Here is a 20,592-nt window from a genome sequence, read left to right on the forward strand (position 1 = left end):
TCCTCTGCCTCCGCTGCATCTGCTCCCACGATGAGGCATTCCACTCCCGCACATCCCAGATGTCCAAGTTCTTCAAGGACCGCAACTTTCTCCCCACAGTGGCCGAGACCGCCCTTGACTGCGTCTCCTGCATTTCCTGCAACACATCCCTCACACCCTGCCCCCGCCACAACCGCCCAAAGAGGATCCCCCTCTTTCTCGCACACCACCCCACCAACCTCCGGATACAACGCATTATCCTCCGACACTTCCTCCATCTACAATCCGACCCCACCACCCAAGACATTTTTCCATCCCCACCCTTGTCTGCCTTCCGGAGAGACCACTCTGTCCATGACTCCCTTGTTCACTCCACACTGCCCTCCAACCCCACCACACCCGGCACCTTCCCCTGCAACCACAGGAAGTGCTACACTTGCCCCCACACCTCCTGCCTCACCCCCATCCCAGGCCCCAAGATGACTTTCCATATTAAGCAGAGGTTCACCTGCACATCTGCCAATGTGGTATACTGCATCCATTGTACCTGGTGTGGCTTCCTCTACATCGGGGAAACCAAGCGGAGGCTTGGGAACCGCTTTGCAGAACACCTCCGCTCAGTTCGCAACAAACAACTGCACCTCCCAGTCATGAATCATGTCAACTCCCCCTCCCATTCTTTTGATGACATGTCCATCATGGGCCTCCTGCAGTGCCACAATGGTGCCACCCGAAGGTTGCAGGAACAGCAACTCATATTCCGCTTGCGAACCCTGCAGTCCAATGGTATCAATGTGGACTTCACCAGCTTCAAAATCTCCCCTTCCCCCACCACATCCCAAAACCAGCCCAGTTCGTCCCCTCCCCCCACTGCATCACACAACCAGCCCAGCTTATCCCCTCTACCCACTGCATCCCAAAACCCGCCCAGCCTGTCTCTGCCTCCCTAACCTGTTCTTCCTCTCACCCATCCCTTCCTCCCACCCCAAGCCGCACCTCCATTTCCTACCTACTAACATCATCCCACCTCCTTGACCTGTCCGTCTTCCCTGGACTGACCTATCCCCTCCTTACCTCCCCACCTGTACACACCTCTCAACTTACCTTCTTTTCTCTCCAGCTTCGGTCCGCCTCGCCCCCTCTCCCTATTTATTCCAGAAGCCTCACCCCATCCCCCTCTCTGATGAAAGGTCTAGGCCCCAAACGTGCTGCTGAGATGCTGCTGGGCCTGCTGTGTTCATCCAGCTTCATACTTTATGATCTTGGATTCTTCAGCGTCTGCAGTTCCCATTATCTCTCTCCAAGATGAAATAGCCTCCTTGACAGACAAGCCATCGAACATCTCTATCAGCAACACACAGTGGCATTCACAATGTGTCTCCAACACAAGATGTAATGCAGCAAATCACTGAGGTCCATTTGAAGCCAATGGAAACTGTAAACTTGATTTTAACCTGCTGCCCAAAAATTCCGCAGAGACAACTGTCCAAGCAAAGTTTACCATTTCTCACATTCTATGACACCGGAATCTCATTTCTCCAAAGGAAGACATCATAGGAGTCAACCACAAATTCATTCACTGCTGTATTAAGGAGATAATTGAGGATTGCTTTTGTACAGTGCTAGAATGCTGAATAGCAACGGGAGCACAGAGGAAACGTGACTGCTGACATCTGCAATCTCATAGCATTTTAACTGTGTGCACACTGTCAATCTGCTGCAAGCCTCCCTGTAGGAAATTGAAAGCCTTACTATTTCAGCAATGTGAAAACGATATGGAAATGATTCTTAATGCATGTCAAAGTGCGATTGCTTGGGAACATATATAAGACATTCATTCTGAGATAGTTAAAGTTCTGAAATCACTTTCGGGGTGAAAATATTGATTGTGACTTTGTAGAAATACAGTATCAGTAGTGCTGGAGAGAACCCTACCGACACAGTTGTATGGTAAAATAAGATCCTCACTAATTATCAATATAGTGAATAATGGTGCCTCAGATTTTGGAATATCAAGGAAAAAAGTCACAATATGCCCCAGAAAAAGTCCTCGAAGTTCTGGCGGTGAGCTGGATAATTTTGCCACAAGTTGAGATTATCAAAAACAATAGCCACGAGTAGTGGAAGACAAGAAGAATTCTTGCTCTTTGTGGCTGTCCAAGAGTTCCCAACAAAATAAAAAGGTTCTTGTTGATCTCTAGAATGGGCTAGTAGAATTATGTGCATTCTATGTTCTCACCTTTGGTTTTGGAAAATTGCCAAACGCATCCCCCAACTAGTCAAAAATCCTTGCATCCAAACAGCAGTCTGACCTATCCCCTTCCTACCTCCCCATCTGCACTCACCTCTACTGGCTCCATCCCCACCTCTTTAACTTGTCTGTCTCCCCTCTACCTATCTTCTCCTCTATCCATCTTCGATCCGCCTTCCCGTCTCTCCTTATTTATTTCAGAAACCTCTCCTCCTCCTTTTCTGATGAAAGGTCAAGGCCCGAAATGTTAGCTTTTGTGCTCCTAAGATGCTGCTTGGCCTGCTGTGTTCATTCGGCTCCACACTTTGTTATCTCGGATTCTCCAGCATCTGCAGTTCCCATCATCGCTAACACGGGGAGATTGTGCAAACTCCATACATACAATCACCCAAGGCTGGGATCAAACCTGGGTCCCTGGCACAGTGAGGCAGCAGTACTACCCACTAAGCCATCATGCCACCATTGCTTGAATTTGTCCTCAATAGGGGAACAGTTTCGTATCAATTTGTGATACTTAGAAATTACATCAAAAGAGGCTTGGCTGTCTAATTGTACCTTACTCCTTCACTTTCTGATTTTATAACACTTTTCAAGCCAGACTTACTTAGTTGAAATCAATTCTAAAATGCATTGTATTTAAGAAGAAATTAACCAAATGAAGCAGAATTAGAAGGGTATTTTCCAGAAGCAACACAGAAGGATATGAAAAAGGGAACTGGGAATTAGAGCAGGAAATGCTAGGTGCAGAGCTAACAGCAGCTAACAGCAGCCCACAGTTAGTGGGACAAATGACTTTTCATACAATGACTACAATTCTAGCGAGTACCTAATATGATCAATTTGTTCTTTCTTTGGACAATTGACAGTTCTGCTTTCACAACAAAATATGCACACATATTACAAATAAGAGTTTCATGACAGGTTTCATAACGTAAGGACCAGGAGCAGGAGTAGGCTGTCCTGCCCTTCGAGCCTGCTCTGCCATTCAGTAATATCATGCTGATCATTTCGTGGACTCAGATCCACTTACCTATGCTCTCACCATATCCCTTAATTCCTTTATTGTTCAAAAAATCTCTGCCTTAGCTTTGAAAACGTTTACTGAGGTAGCGTCAACTACTTCACTGGGCAAGGAATTCCATAGATGAACAACCCTCTGCACAAAGAAGTTCCTTCTCAATTCGGTTCCAAATCTGCTCCCTCTAATCTTGAGGCCTTGCCCTCTTGCCCTGGCTTCACCTGCCAGTGGGAACATCCTCTCTACTTCTGTCTTATCTATTCCCTTCATAATTTTACATGCTTCTATAAGATCCCCCCTCAATCTTCTGAATTCCAATTAATATAATCCAATCTACTCAGTCTCTCTGCGAAGCCAGCCCCCTCAATTCCAGAATCAACCTAGTCAACCTCCTCTGCACCCCCTGTAGTACCAGTACATCCTTCCTCAAGTAAGGAGCCCAAAACTGCACACAGTACTCCAGGTGTGGCCTCACCAGCACTTTGTACAGCTGCAACGTAACCTCTCTGCTTTTAAACTCAATCCCTTTAGCAATGAAGGACAAAATTCCATTTGCCTTCCTAATTACTTGTTGTACCTGCAGACCAACTTTCGTGATTCATGCACAAGGACACCCAGATCCCTCTGCATTCCAGCATGCTGCAACTTTTTACCATTCAAGTTCATAGAACATAGAACATTACAGCACAGTACAGGCCCTTCGGCCCTCGATGTTGTGCCGACCTGTCATACCAATCTGAAGCCCATCTAACCTATACTATTCCATGTACGTCCATATGCTTATCCAATGACGACTTAAATGTACTTAAAAGTAATAATCCTCTTTATTACTACTCCTACCAAAATGAATGACCTTACATTTATTTACATTATATTCCATCTGCCAAACCTTTGCCCACTCACTCAATGTATCTATGTTCCTCTGCAAAGTTTCACAGCCCTCTACATACTTTGCTCTGCCACTCATCTTAGTATCATCTGCAGACTTTGACACCCTACACGTGGTCCCCAACTCAAATCATCTAAATAAATTGTAAATAATTGCAGTCCCAACACCAATCCCTGAGGCACACCATTAGTCACTGATTGCCAGCCACAATAGCACTCATTTATCTCCAGTCTTTGCTTCCTGTTAATCAACCAATCCTCTATCCATGCTAATATTTTACCTCTAATGCTATGCGTCCTTATCTTATGCAGCAGCCTCTTGTGTGGCACCCTGTCAAAAGCTTTTTGGAAATCTAGGTACACCACATCCACTGGCTCCCCATTGTCCACCTTGCTCGTAATGTCAAGATTTTAATGTCAAAAAGATTTGTCAAGCATGACCTGCCCTTCATGAACCCATGCTGCATCTGCCCAACAGGACAATTTCTATCGAGATGCCTTGCTATTTCTTCCTTGATAATAGACTCAAGCATCTTCCCCACTACAGAAGTTAAGCTAACCGGCTTATAATTCTCCATCTTTTGTCTACCTCCCTTTTTAAACAGTAGCATCACATTTGCTGTTTTCCAATCTGCTGGGACTGCCCCAGAGTCCAGCAAATTTTAGAAAATTACCGCTAGTGCACCTGCTATTTCTCCCACCATCTCTTTTAGTACCCTGGGATGCATTCCATCAGGGCCAGCAGACTTAGCAATCCTTAGCTCCAATAGTTTGCCCAACACTACCTATTCCATAATAATGATTATTTCCAGGCCCACACCTACCTTCACCTCTTTGTCAATTACTGGCATGTTATTAGTGTCCTCCACTGTGAAGACTGATACAAAATGCCTGTTCAATGCCTCGGCCATTTCATCATATCCCATAACTAAATTCATTTTATCATTCTCTAAAGGGCCAACGTTTACTTTAGCCACACTTTTTCGTTTAATACATTTATAGAAACTTTTGCTATCTGCCTTTATATCCTGTGTTAGTTTTTTTTTCTCATGTTCTATCTTATTTTTCTTTATAGCTTTTTTTGTGGCTCTCTGTTGACCTTTAAAATTTTCTCAGTCTTCTAGTTTCATGTTGTTTTTGGCCACTTTGTATGCGTTCTCTTTCAATTTGATAGCCTCCCTTATTTCCTTCGACACCCATGGCAGATTACCCCTTTTCTTACAGTCCTTCCTTTTCACTGTGCTGAGCACTTTGTAAAATTGCTTTGAAAGTCTTCCACTGCTCATTAACTGTCGCACCATAAAATCTTTTTTTCCAGTCTACATTAGCCAAGTCCTCCCTCATTCTATTGTAGACCCCTTGCTCAAGCACAGGACCCTGGCATTGGATTTTATCTTCACTCTCCATCTGTATTCTAAATTCAACCATACCATGATCACTCCTTCCAAGAGGACTCCTAACTATGAGCTTATTAATTATTCCTGACTCATTACACAGGGCCAGATCGAGGATAGCTTGCTCCCTCATTAGTTCCATTACATACTGTTCCAGAAAACTATCACGGATACACTCAACGAAATCCTCCTCAAGGCTACCCTGACCGAGCTGGTTCGACCAATCTACATGTAGATTAAAATCCCCCATGATAATTGCCGTACCATTTTTTACAGGCATTAGTTATTTCTCTGCTTATTGCCCGCCCCAGTGTGATGTTACTATTTCGTGGCCTATAGACTATGCCTATCAGTGACTTTTTCCTCTTAGAATTTCTCATTTCCACCCAAGTGGATTCAGCCTCATCCTCCATCGAACCTATATCATCTCTCAGCACCGCCCTGATGTCATTCTTGAATGTCAGAGCTACACCACCTCCCTTCCCTCCTGTCTGTCCTTCCAAATAGTCTGGTACCCCTGGTTATTTAACTCCCAGTCGTGACCATCCTGTAACCATGTCTCCGTAATGGCTACCAAATCATATTCATTGACGATGATTTGTGCCGTTAACTCATCAACCTTGTTTTGAATGCTACATGCATTCAGGTAAAGTACCTTGATGCTAGCTTTCTTACCCTCATGATTTCCAACATCTCTAATAATATCGCCTGAGTTATCCTTCTTTTTTGCTTCTTTCATAGTCTGCCTTGAACTTAAACCCTCCTGTACACGTGCTAACCTGCTGCTTACCTTTATATTTACCAACATACTCCCTGTCGTTTTCCCTTTCCCTTCCCTCTGACTCACTAGTTTAAAGTCCTAGTGACCACCCTATTTATCCTTTTCTCTAGAACACTGGTTCCAGATTGGTTCGGGTGGAGACTGTCCCATCGGTACAGGTCCCCCCCAGTTCCAAAACTGATGCCAATGCCCCATGAAATGAAACCCCTCTTTCCCACACCACTCCCTTAGCCATGTGTTTACTTCCCTAATTTTCTTATCCTAAGTCAATTTGTACATGGCTTGGGCAGTAATCCAGAGATTATGACCCTCGAGGACCTGTGCCTTAATTTCGTTCCTAGTGCTTGATAATCCCCAAACAGGTCCTCCATCCTAGCCTTGCCTGTATTGTTAGTCCCAATGTGGACCACTGCAACTGGATCCTCCCCCTCCCGCTCCAATATCCTTTCAAAACGGTCAGAAATGTCCTGCACCCTGGCACTGGGCAGGCAACACACCTTGCGGGACTCCCGATCCGGCTTGCAAAGCATACTATCTATCTCCCTAACTATAGAATCCCCTATAACTACTGCTTGACTTTCTGCTCCCCCCTCTTGAATGGCCTTCTGCACCATGGTGCCGTGGTGAGCTGGTGCATCCTCCCGGCAACCCTTTTCCTCATCCATACACGGAGCAAGTTGGATAAGGTCAAATGCTGAGGCTCCTGCACTCCTGAACTCAGGATCCCCCTACCTGCCTCATTTGCAATCACACCCTGTTGTCCCTGATCCCTAAATGAATTTGAATTACTTAATCTACCAGGTGTGACTGCCTTCTGAAACAAAGCGTCCAGGTAAGTCTCCCCCTCCCGGATGTGCCACAGTGTTTAAAGCTCAGATTCCAGATCAGCAACGCTGAGTCGGAGTTCTTCCGGCAACCAACACTTGTTGCAGATGTGGTCACTGCCGTTCACTGCTGGTCACTGGGATCAGCCAGCTCGCACATTATAGGAGTAACCAGAAGGCAAAGTACAGGGCTGATGGTAAGACTCTTAGTAGTGAAGATGAGCGGAGAGATCTCGGTGTCCATGTACACAGATCCTTGAAAGTTGCCACCCAGGTTGACAGGGCTGTTAAGAAGGCATAGAGTGTTCTAGCTTTTATTAATAGAGGGATCGAGTTCCGGAACCAAGAGGTTATAGTGAAGCTGTACAAAACTCTGGTGCGGCCGCACTTGGAATATTGTGTACAGTTCTGGTCACCGTATTATAAGAAGGATGTGGAAGCTTTGGAAAGGGTGCAGAGGAGATTTACTAGGATGTTGCCTGGTATGGAGGCAAGGTCTTACAAGGAAAGGCTGAGGGACTTGAGGCTGTTTTCATTAGAGAGAAGAAGGTTGAGAGGTGACGTAATTGAAACATATAAAATAATCAGAGGGTTAGATAGGGTGGATAGGGAAAGCCTTTTTCCTAGGATGGTGACGGCGAGCACGAGGGGTCATAGCTTTAAATTGAGGGGTGAAAGATACAGGACAGATGTCAGAGGCAGTTTCTTTCCTCAGAGAGTAGTAAGGGAATGGAACGCTTTGCCTGCAACGGTAGTAGATTCGCCAACTTTAGGTACATTTAAGTCGTCATTGGACAGGCATATGGACGTACATGGAATAGTGTAGGTTAGATGAGCTTGAGATCGGTATGACGGGTCGGCACAACATCGAGGACCGAAGGGCCTGTACTGTGCTGTAATGTTCTATGTTCTATGTTCTATGTTCTATACAGCTACAGCACATCACCTGCTCAGTCATCTCTACTTAGTTAATTACTTAATATAAATTTATGAGTTAAATACTTTCTAATGCTTCTCTACTATAGTCTTTTTCAAATAACCAATTAACAGATAAATTTAAAAAAGTAAATTTTTAACCAATTGCACAATGCAGAAGAAATAAAAAAAATAGAAAAACCTTACGTTACCAACACACCACAGAGTCCTTTTTTTTGGTTAGAGGAGGAGAGCAGGTGGGAGACACTACACGTGTAATGTCTCGGGTTCAGCCGCTGCCCAAATATGTTCTCGGCCGACCCCTGGTCCTCACTGTCGCCTCCCCCTCTTCTGTCTGTAAAATGAATTTGCCGAGTGTAGTGAGTTTTCTCATGCATTCTTCCCAAATTGGGCTCCATTACCATTGTACCTGAACCCTGTGGCACACAGTTCTTCATATCACCCTACCTGGTGTAGGTGAACATATTCACCACTGCCAGGAGATCCTGGGGTCCTTAGTGCCAGTGCCATGTTTGAAGCTCGACCATGCACCTGGTCATGTGCTGCCAATCTGGCATTACCTTTCATCACACATCTTAGTAGGAGAGCAACTACAAACCTTTTCACAGCACATAGGAACCAGGACTGACAGTTCATTGAACACAAAGTTGCACAATCTTACAGCTATGAAAAGTTAAGAAGTTCTGATGGTGCCACCTTCCACAGAGGTGCCTCAGACCATGTGCACCTTTATCCTCAACCAAGGATCCCCTGCTAATTTGTTTGATAGGGCCAATCGCTGTGTTTGACGCATCTCTTGCACTTCTGCTTCGCCTGTTCTCTTCCCTCCCACAGCAAAAAAATGCTGGAAATCCACACAGGTCAGACAGCATCCACGGAGAGAGAGCAAGCTAATATTTCAAATCTAAATGGCACTTCATCTGCAGTAATTTTCACCTACTGATAGGATCTACCCACCATCCCCCACCCCTGGTCCTCACTTTCCATGACACTGGCATCTACATACAAAGCATCATAAGCTGCCATTTCACTACCTCCAGTGGGATGACACAGTCAGACACATATTTCCTTCTCCTTTGATCTTTACCTTGCTCAGGATCAGTACATGCCTTCTTCCACTCTCAACACCTGACTCTCCCTTGCAACATTCCATGCAATGTCATTAGGTGTAAAACCTGCCCCTTTACTTCATTCCTCGTCACTATTGAAGGTCCGTGACGTACCTTCCTGTTGAAGGAAGTAATTTACCTGCACTTCATTCAATCTAGTCTACTGTATTCGCTGCTCACAGTGTGGTCTTCTCTATACTGGCAAGATGAAACATAGCCTGGGTGACCACTTTGTAGAACACCTACAACCTGTCTACAAAAGTGACCCTGATTTTCCTGTTGCCTGCTACTTCAACTCCCCACAGTGATTCCTGGCCAACATCTTTGTGTCTGGCCTGCCTCGGAGCTGTAGTGAGGCTTAGTCCAAGTTTGAAGAACAGCATCTCATTTTCCATTCAGGGACCCCGTAGTCTTTGGGACCTAATACCAAATTCAATAATTTTAGGGTCAGAACACCTTCTTCTATGTTATTTACCAACTGTCACATCCCAGACCTTGCCATCACGTGGGTTGCTTTCAGCAAAGCCAGTTCATTTTTACTTACTTATGGTCTCCATTAGATGCTTTTCCTGCTCCCTGGCTTATCATTATCCATCTCTGTCGAGCTGCCTTTCTCTCCCTCTGGGCTCTGTCTCTATTGCTTACTACTCCACCACTGTCTTCGGCATATAAGCCACTTTATCTGAGCAAGTATCAGTTCTGAAGAAGTACCACTAGACCCAAAACTTTAAGTCTGCTTTCTCCCCACAGATGCTGGCAGACCTGCTGAGTTTCAGCAGCAATTTCTGTTTTTGCAATTTTCTAGCCGTTGCTAGTTAAGATCCAAGCTACACAGCTTATCAGTCCTTAGGTTCATCCCAACTTACAACTCTGTTGAAGTGAATGCTGCTCTTTACCCAGTGCCAAAAATATAGCTTAACATTTTCTCATTGTTCCATGTCTGACCATCCCACACAAGAAAAACTTCAATGGATAAAAATAAAATTACTTTTATTCAGCAAAAACAAAAGTGAACAGAAACAAAATAGACAGAAACTGTATTTGTCTGAGCTTGTCTTTTGAGCTCCAACATAAGCTTAAGTGATGATTGAACACTGCGCTCAACTTGCATCTATTGGGTGTCAGTTAAGTTTAGCCTGGTTTGTTGTACTTAATACCATTGCATTCTGTCATGAAGAAGATGATGTTCCTCCTTCTCAAGTCCTTATCTACCCCCTTGGAAGGCTGCTGCAACTCTCTCAGCTCTTTGGGTTTTATCATATCCTTTCACTACTCTAGTTGTGACAAGTACAGCGTGCTAAGATGAAAAGGCATACTCTGCCTGAAGTGTACTACAAGGTGCCCACTATAACTGTATTAAGCATTGGAGCCCCATCTTCAAGAGGAATAACACCTTTTCCATGTGGCTGTGTCAGCAGAATAGACTGTATTGTAACTATACTCGCCTCAGTCAGCATCTTGTATATCCAAGTGTGGTCACAGTCATTTTACATCTGCAGTGTATGTTTACAAGTTCTATGAGCATGGAAGGCAAAGCAGGGCGGGTTTGGCAGTGTGGGTGTCATTCTCAGCCCAGTAATCAAAGGCTGGCAAACCTTCATGTTTCTTTCATCCAGACACTATCTGCTGAGCCTCTCAGTACTGATCTTCCCAATGTTCCTACACATCAACTTGCAAAAAAGTCTTCAGCTCTCAATGCTCCTGCCAAGCCCAGTCCTACTTTTTAGTCACTTCCAGTGTTATGCTATGCTGTCCTCCCATTAACGCCACAGTGGTTTAACTCTTGACAGGACTGGCAGCTGAATTTCCCAGCTTTTATATGTTTCAGGTTTGACAGAAAGAGAGGTAAAAGGGGTGGGGAAGTTGCATTAATGATAAAGGAGTATCTCACTCATCTTACTGGGGGAGGATACATCTGAGGACTCGTGCAGCAAGGCAATATGGGTGGAACTCAGGAACAGGAAAAGTGAAATCATAATGCTGGGGGCATACTACAGGCTTCCCAACAGCCAGCGGGAGACAGAGGAGAGAATATGTAAAAAGATTTTGGAAAGCTGTAAAAACAGCAGTGTTGTTGCAATGGGTGATTTTAATCTCCCCTACATTGATTAGGACTGACTTCATGCAAGGGGCTTGGATGGAGCAGAATTTATTAGGGCCATTCAGGAGGGATTCGTGACACAATATGTAAACAGTCCAACAAGGGAAGGGGTTATATGACCTGGTTTTGGGAAATTAAGCCTGGCCAGGTGAATGAAGTTTCAGTGGAGGAGCATTTCAGGATTAGTGGGTATAATACCATGAGTTAAATGATATTCATGGATAGGGATAACAGCAGTCCTCAGGTGAAGGTGTTAAACTGGAAGAAAGCGAATTGCAACAACATTAGGCAGGAAATGGAGAAGTTTGACTGGAAGCGGCAGTTTGATGGTAAATCCAAATCTCACATGTGGGTGTATGTGAAGCAGCAGTTGATAAGAGCTCAGGAGTGGCACATTCCTGCAACAATGAAGGATAGGTATGGCATATTATATGAACCTTGGATGACCAGGGATGTTATGATCTTGGTGAGAAAGAAAGAGGAAGGATACATAAGGGCTAGGAGGATGGGACTGATGAAGACCTTGAAGTATATAAGGACAGTAGGAAAGAACTTAAACAAGGAATTGGAAGGGCTAAAAAAGGCCATGCAAAGTTGTTAACAAACAGGATTAAGAAGAACCCAAAGGCTTTTGAAATAGATATAAAAAAAGCAAGAGGTAAACCACGGAAAGGGTTGGCCCACGCAGTGAAAGAGAAGGGAGCCAGAAGAGGTAGGTGAGGTCCTAAATAAATAATTTGTGTGAGTATTCATCAAAGAGAAGAAATTGGTGCAGGATGGTCTCAGGGAAGGGAGTGTCAGGTTTCTAAGCCACATTACTGTCAAAAAGGGAAGAACTGTTGTGTGTCTTCAAAAGTGTTGAGGTAGATAAGTCCATGGGCCTTGATGGGATCTATTCCAGAATATTGAGGGAAAGTTGATGGAACATTGACAGACATTTTTGTGTCTTCTTTGGCCACAAGTGAGGCACCAGGGCACTGGAGAATAGCCAATGTTGTCCCACTGTTTAAGAAGGGTAGCAGGGAAAATCCTGGAAATTACAAGTTTTTGAGCCTCACGTTGACGGTCGGGAAATTATTGGAAAAGCTTCTCAGGGACTGAATTTACATTCAGAAGCAAATGGATTTATTAACAATATGCAGCATAGTTTTCTGCAGGGGAAATCATGCCTCACTGGCTTGTTTGAGTTTTTTAAGGAGGTGATAAAGATGATTGATGAGGGTAAAGTGGTTGATTTTTTTTTACATAGACTTCAGTAGAGCCTTTGACAAGGTCCCTCGTGACAGCCTGGTACAAAAGGTGAAGTCACATGGTATCAGGTGTGAGCTGGCCAGATGGTTATAGAACTGGCTTAGTCATAAGAGACAGAGGGCGGTGGTGGAAGAATGTTTTTTGGAATGGAGGTTTATGACTAGTGGTGATCCATAGGGGTCAGTTCTGGTGCCTATTTTGTTCATGGTCTGCATAAATGATTCGGAGGAAAATGTAACCAGTCTAATGATTAAGTTTGCGGCTGATACAAAGATCGGTGGAGCTGTGGACAGTGAGGAGGAATGTCAGGCAATACAGTGGGATATAGATCAGTTGGAGGCACGGGCAGAAAAATTGCAGATCAAATATTATTTGGAGAAATGTGAAGTGATGAATTTTAGAAGGCCAAGCACAGATGGGAATTACGTGGTGAAAGGCAGAATCCCAAGGAGTATTGATATGCAGAGGGATCTGGGTATGCAAGTCTACAGATCACTGAAGGTGGCAGTGCAAGTAGATAAGGTAGAAAAAAGGCCTGCGGCATGCTAGCCTTCATTATAAGGGGCATAGAGTATTTGGACAGACAAGTTATGTTGCAGTATTATGGAAATTATTAGGTCACAAGTGGAATATTTTATACAGTTCTGGCCACCACACTACCAGAGAATGTGAATGCTTTGGGGGCGGCATAGAAATGGTGAGAACATAGAACACAGAACACTACAGAGCAGTACAGGCCCTTCGGCCCTCGATGTTGCACTGACCTGTGAAACCAAACTGAAGCCCATCTAACCTACACTATTCCATTACCATCCATATGTTTATCCAATGGCCATTTAAATGCCATTAAACTTGGCGAGTCTACTACTGTTGCAGGCAGGGCATTCCACGCCCTTACTACTTTCTGAGTAAAGAACCTACCTCTGACATTTGTCCGATGTCTATCACCCTTCAATTTAAAGCTATGACCCCTCATGCTAGCCATCTCCATCTGAGGAAAAAGGCTTAAACTGTCCACTCTATGTAATCCTCTGATCATCTTGTATGTCTCTATTAGGTCAGCTCTTAATCTTTTTCTCTCTAACGAAAACAGCCTCAAGTCCCTCAGCCTTTCCTCGTAAGGCCTTCCCTCCATACCAGGCAACATCTTCTGCACCCTTTCCAATGTTTCCACATCCATCCTATAATGTGGTGACCAGAACTGTACACAATACTCCAACTGCAGCTGCACCAGAGTTTTGTACAGCTGCAACATGACATCATGGCTCCAAAACTCAATCTCTCTACCAATAAAACTTAACACACTGTATGCCTTCTTAGCAACCCTATCAACCTGGGTGGCAATGTTCAAGGATCTATGCACATGGATACTGAGATCTCTCTGCTCATCCACACTGCCAAGAATCTTACCATTAGCCCAGTACTCTGTATGCCTGTTACTCCTTCCAAAGTGAATCACCTCACACTTTTCTGCATTAAACTCCATTTGCCACCTCTCAGCCCATATCTGCAGCTTATCTATGTACTTCTGTAACCTGCAACATCCTTCCACACTATCCACAACTCTACCGACTTTAGTGTTATCCACAAATTTACTAACCCATCCTTCTACCCTCTCATCCAGGTAATTTATAAAAATGACAAACAGCAGTGGCCCCAAAACAGATCCTTATGGTACACCACTAGTAACTGAACTCCAGGATGAACATTTCCCATCAACCACCACCCTCTGTCTTCTTCCAGCTGGCCAATTTTTGATCCAAACTGCTAAATCACCCTCAATCCCATGAATCCATATTTTCTGCAATAGCCTACCGTGGGGAACTTTATCAAACGATTTACTGAAATCCATATATACCACATCAACCCTTTACCCTCATCCACCTGTTTAGCCACTTCTCAAAGAACTCAGTAAGGTTTGTGAGACACGACCTACCCTTCACAAAACCATGTTGACTACCCCTAATCAAATTATTCCTTTCTCGATGATTATAAATCCTATCTCTTATAATCCTTTCCAACTCTTTACCCACAACTGAAGTAAGGCTCACTGGTCTATAATTACCAGAATTGTCCCTCCTCCCCTTCTTGAACAAGGGGACAACATTTGCTATCCTCCAGTCTTCTCGCACTATTCTGATAGACAATGCTGACATAAAGATCAAAGCCAAAGGCTCTGCAATCTCCTCCCTAGCTTCCCAGAGAATCCTAGGATGCATCCCATCCAGCCCAGGGGACTTATCTGTTTTCACACCTTCCAGAATTGCTGACACCTCACCCTTGTCAACCTCAATCTCATCTAGTCTAATAGCCTGTATCTCAGTATTCTCCTCGACAACATTGTCTTTTTCCTGTGCGCATACTGACGAAAAGTATTCTATTAGCACCTCTCCTGTCTCTTTGGACTCCATGCACAACTTCCCACTACTGTCCTTGACTGGCCCTAATCTTACTCTAGCAGGATGTTGCCTGGTATGAAGAATTTTAGATATTGCAGATAGGTTGGCTAGGCTATTTTTTTTCCCCTAGAATGCAGGAGATTGCAGGGCGACCTAATTGAAGTTTAGAAGGTTGTGAATGGCATTGATAGAATGGAAAGTCTGTTTTTTTTTCCCCAGGGTGGAGGGATCAATTACTGAAAGACATGAGGGAAAATTTAAAACAGATATGCAAGGCACATTTTGTTACACAAAGTGTGCTGAGTGCCTGGAACATGCTGCCAGAGGAGATGATGGAAGCAGTCACAATAGCAACACTCAAGAAACACCTGGATGAATATCTGAATAGGAAGGGAATGTTTTGGTAAGAAGAACAGAAGCATGGAGTATTTTCTAAATGCGGAGAAAATTCAGAAGTCTGAAGTGCAAAGAAACTTGGGAGTTTTAGTCCAGGGTTTTCTCAAGGTAAACTTGCAGGTTGAGTCAATAGTTAGGAAGGCAAATGCAACGTTGGCATTTATTTTGAGAGTACTTGAATGTAAAAGCAGTGATATACTTCTGAGGCTCTGTAAGACTCCGCTTAGGCCATATCAGGAATATTGCGTGCAGTTTTAGGCTCCATATCTCAGGAAAGATGTACTAGTTCTGGAGTGTATTCAGATGAGATTCACGAGAATGGTTCCAGGAATGAAAAGCTTAGCATATGAGAAACTTTTGGGAGTCTGTGCCCATACTCAATGGAGTTTAGAAGGATGAGGGGGGAATCTAATTGAAACTTACAGCAAACTGAATGGCCTGGACAGAATGGATGTTGCGAAGATGCTTCCATTGGTAGGAGAGACTAAGACGCAAGGTCAAAGCCTCAGAGTAAAGGGAAGATGTTTTAGAACAGAGATAGGGCACAACATCGTGGGCTGAAGGGCCTGTTCTGTGCTGTACTGTTCTATGTTCTATGTTCTAAGGAGAAACTTCTTCAGCCAGAGAGTGGTGAATCTATGGAATTCACTGACACAGAAGGCTGTGGAGGCCGGGTCATTGAGTATATTTAAGTCGGAAATAGATAGGTTCTTGATTGTCAAGGTGATCAAGTGTTACGGGGAGAAAGCGAGAGAATGGGTTTGAGAAACTTTTCGACCATGATTGAATGGTGGAGCAGACTCAATGGGCTGAATGGCCTAATTTCTGCCCCTATATCTTATGATCCTTATGGTCTTATTTTCCTCTAACTGCAAAGAATTTCTCGCTAATCTCACCAGATTTTGGATGTGAGTTTGCTCACTGAGCTGGAAGGTTAGTTTTCAGACGTTTCATCACCATTCGAGGTAACATCATCAGTGAGCCTCCAACGAAGCGCTGGTGTTATGTGATAATGGGAACTGCAGATGCTGGAGAATCCAAGATAATAAAATGTGAGGCTGGATGAACACAGCAGGCCAAGCAGCATCTCAGGAGCACAAAAGCTGATGTTTCGGGCCTAGACCCTTCATCAGAGAGGGGGATGGGGTGAGGGTTCTGGAATAAATAGGGAGAGAGGGGGAGGCGGACCGAAGATGGTGAAGGCGGCGGAAAAACTGCTCTATGTCCAACCATGACTGGTATTCGTTGATGTCCAATCACACATCAACGAATACCAGTCATGGTTGGACATAGAGCAGTTTTTCCGCCGCCTTCGCCATCTTCGGTCCGCCTCCCCCTCTCTCCCTATTTATTCCAGAACCCTCACCCCATCCCCCTCTCTAATGAAGGGTCTAGGCCTGAAACGTCAGCTTTTGTGCTCCTGAGATGCTACGGGGCCTGCTGTGTTCATCCAGCCTCACATTTTATTACGCTGGTGTTATGTCCCGCTTTCTATTTATCTATTTAGGTTTCCTTGGGTTGGTGATGTCATTTCCTGCGTTGGCGATATCATTTCCTGTTCTTTTTCTCAGAGGATGGTAGATTGGCTCCAAATCAATGTGTTTGTTGATGGAGTTCCGGTTGGAATGCCATGCTTCTAGGAATTCTCGTGCATGTTTCTGTTTGGCTTGTCCTAGGAAGGATGTGTTGTCCCAATCAAAGTGGTGTCCCTCCTCATCTGTATGTAAGGAAATGAGTGATAGTGAGTCATGTCGTTTTGTGGCTAGTTGATGTTCATGCATCCTGGTGGCTAGCTTTCTTCCTGTTTGTCCAATGTAGTGTTTGTCACAGTTCTTGCAAGGTATTTTGTAGATGATGTTCGTTTTGCTTGTTGTCTGTATAGGATCTTTTAAGTTCATTAGCTGCTGTTTTAGTGTGTTGGTGGGTTTGTGGGCTACGCTCATGCCAAGAGGTCCAAGTAGTCTGGGAAACCTAAACAGATAAATAGAAAGTGGGACATAACACCAGCGCTTCGTTGGAGGCTCACTGATGGTGTTACCTAGAATGGTGACGAAACGTCTGAAAACTAACCTTCCAGCTCAGCGAGCAAACTCACATCCAGAACCTCAACCTGAGCTACAAATCTCCTCAAAACTCGCTATCACCAGATTTTCCCAAGTTTCTCTCCAAAGCCAATGTTGCTCAATGACCAGGAAGATTCCACCCTGTGTCATCATTAAGACAGATTTCTTGAAGATTATTAACAACACTAATTATTTACACTGTTATAAGATTTAACCCTTATACATGGTTTGATCCTAGGCTTACCAATTGTACAGCTACATTATGTGACTCTAACACTAGACACACTGGCTGACTGACTGCATGGATCCATTTACACTGTGACTGCTGAAGATGGAGTGAGGACCATTGTGCTAGAACATCACACAATATGATATCTAATCATCTAAAATGTACACTGTCTTTCTGGGATCTATGCAATAATGTTGTGTAAGTATACTTTGTGTTGTGTTATTTTGGATACATTCACTCACCAGCATCAAATTTGGAAGAACGTTACTACAGAAAGTGGGCCTCCTAACTTCTACTAATATTGGAGGAGAATTATCGGTCTCAGTTGGAAAAAATATCTTCAGAAAACTGTAAAAAATATAGAATTAGTGCACTAAGGTGACTTTGATTCACCTTACTGTATGCCAGTGAACCTTTGTCAATCTCAGTAGCCATAGGGAACAAACAGGATTGTAAAGATTTCAAGTTGATTTATGCAAGCAAATAATTCATGCACTGAACCACCATTGCCAGGAGCACATACCCGTATTCAACAATCATGGCTCAGTCCTCTTGAGTTTTTTTGTTATTGAAACTACTGAGGCCTGCATTCATGTTTTACCAGTGCAATCCTATGCTCAGAGCAATGTGCCACAAAGCCAGGTTCGGATTTTAAAAAAAGCACAATTTATAGAATTATCAGGAGAGATAAATTGAGGAACAGGATTGGCACGGAAGACTGAAAACCAGCTGCCAGTGAGCCAACTTTCCAAACAATAGTGGCTCGGTTAAATGGATCATGTGGTTGGGTCAGCAGACTGCGGGATCTGTGTCAGGATCTCAGCTGGCAGCCAAAAAGGGAACGGAAGCAAAGATAGCCAGGGAGAAATCAGAAAAGCTCTTGAGTTCAATGTCACAGAAAAGGTTATCACTTAGAAAATGGTGCAAAAACTTGTTTAAAAATCATGTTTGAGTGAAAAAGGATGTACCTACAATATTTCAAGGCCTGAAATTAGATGATTTACCCTTTGAGTGGTCTTGGATTGGTGGACTAATTTGAATTGCAACCTGGATGTAGAGTTTTTTTATTCATACACTTGGTGAGTTGCGGGATATTCAGATGATCCACCATCTCTAAAGTTGTTTTCCTCTAATTATGTTAAAATGGCCTCACTTTACATCCAAAAGCTCAATCTAAAGTCATTTGTGAGGTTAAAAATATTTGATGCAGAGAAGATTCATGTTTATTTCTTGATGTCTTAATTTGTCTAACATGCGTACAGTGGCTCAAATTCAAAATAATTTGTGTGACATACTTCAAGACATTGAGATGTCACGTGGTGCTATTAAGATGCAGAGATAATGGGAACTGCAAATGATGGCGAGTCCAAAATAATAAAGTGTGAAGTTGGATGAACACAGCAGGCCAAGCAGCATCTCAGGAGCACAAAAGCTGACGTTTCGGGCCTAGACCCTTCATCAGATGAAGGGTTTAGGCCTGAAACGTCAGCTTTTGTGCTCCTGAGATGCTGCTTGGCCTATTAAGATGCAGTTTTTTTTCAGTCAATTTGCAACTCACTGATGATCAAGCAGATCACTGATACATTGTTCAATGGGCATGCTATTTAACTGCAATTAGTAGAATTAGATTGAATTTACAACACAGCTGCAAGTCAACTCCATCCCTCTCCCTCTCTAAACCTTAAACATTTTGCAACCTTAATTCCATGTTTAGTCTTGGGATGAGTTAACCACTGTCTATTCACACGATTACTAGGATCAGCTATTTTTACCTGTGTTAATGATCCACAACTGCACTCCTGCTTAAGCTCATCTGCTACTAAAGCCTGCACGCATACCTTTGTTTATCATTAGATTTTGTATGCTGAATTTTACAGCCCACCACCCATCCTTTCCATTGTAGTGGGGTGAGCGAATGTGGTGCAGGAGGGGTTAGCAATGTGTTAAATATGCCCAACACATTCCTGTTCATTCTGATCCAGACGCTATGAAACTGAGGTACAAGGACCCTGCCGTTAGGCCTATCAGGACAATTAATGTCCACATAAGACTTCCAATGTATCTCTATTGTCATAATGGAAGCAGAAGGTAGGTAAGATTGAAGAGAACATTTTTTCACCCAAGGTAGGAGGTAGGAAGGATTGGGTGGGAATGGATGCTTTCTTTAAGGAGATGCCACAAAATCATCTCTCCATCCACTATATTATATATTTTAATGCTTTAGCTAAGATCTGTAACTCGAACTGTGGCTGGAGTTGTTGGTTGGTTCACCAAGCTGATTGGTTTTCATGCAAATGTTTCATCTCCCTTCTAGGAGAAGTCTTCAGTGCTGTCTAGCCTCTGTTGAAGCGCTGTTGTTCTGTCCCGCTCTGAACTTATATGGTCCAGTCTGTCTTGGCATTCAACGATCGGTGCAATAAACAAAAATGTTGAAAAAGACCCCATCTGCATACCACTACGGTGCAAAACTGGAAGCAGGACTACCCACCATAACACCATTTATAAATTCAGAGTGGGACAGAACAACAACATTTCAATTGAGGCTAGACAGCACTGAAGATGTCACCAGGAAGGGAGACAAAATGTTTGTGTGAAAAACAGTCAGTTCGGCGAACAAACCAACAACTACATTATATTTTTTATCTCCTCACTTGGATTTCATATCCAAACTCCTACATCTTCTCCCCCTTGTGAGACTTACCTATGTCTGGTGGCCATCTTTGGTCTCCATGGACCTCTTTTCAATTTTAGCAATGCCATGACTGAGCATGACTTGTTACCAGGCATTGTGTACCTCTCTGGGAGATGTGTTGAACATTTTACTGCATTAAAGTTGCTATGTAACAATATCAACAAAATATAACAAATATTGCAGTGCTTTTTTTATGCACCACATGTGTCTTTCCCATCTCTACGTCATCCAACCGATTAGCCAAGCTTTTTATATCTTTCTCCTTTATGCATCAAACCAGC

Source organism: Stegostoma tigrinum, chromosome 10 (genome assembly GCF_030684315.1).
Source record: "Stegostoma tigrinum isolate sSteTig4 chromosome 10, sSteTig4.hap1, whole genome shotgun sequence".
Lineage (NCBI taxonomy): Eukaryota > Metazoa > Chordata > Chondrichthyes > Orectolobiformes > Stegostomatidae > Stegostoma > Stegostoma tigrinum.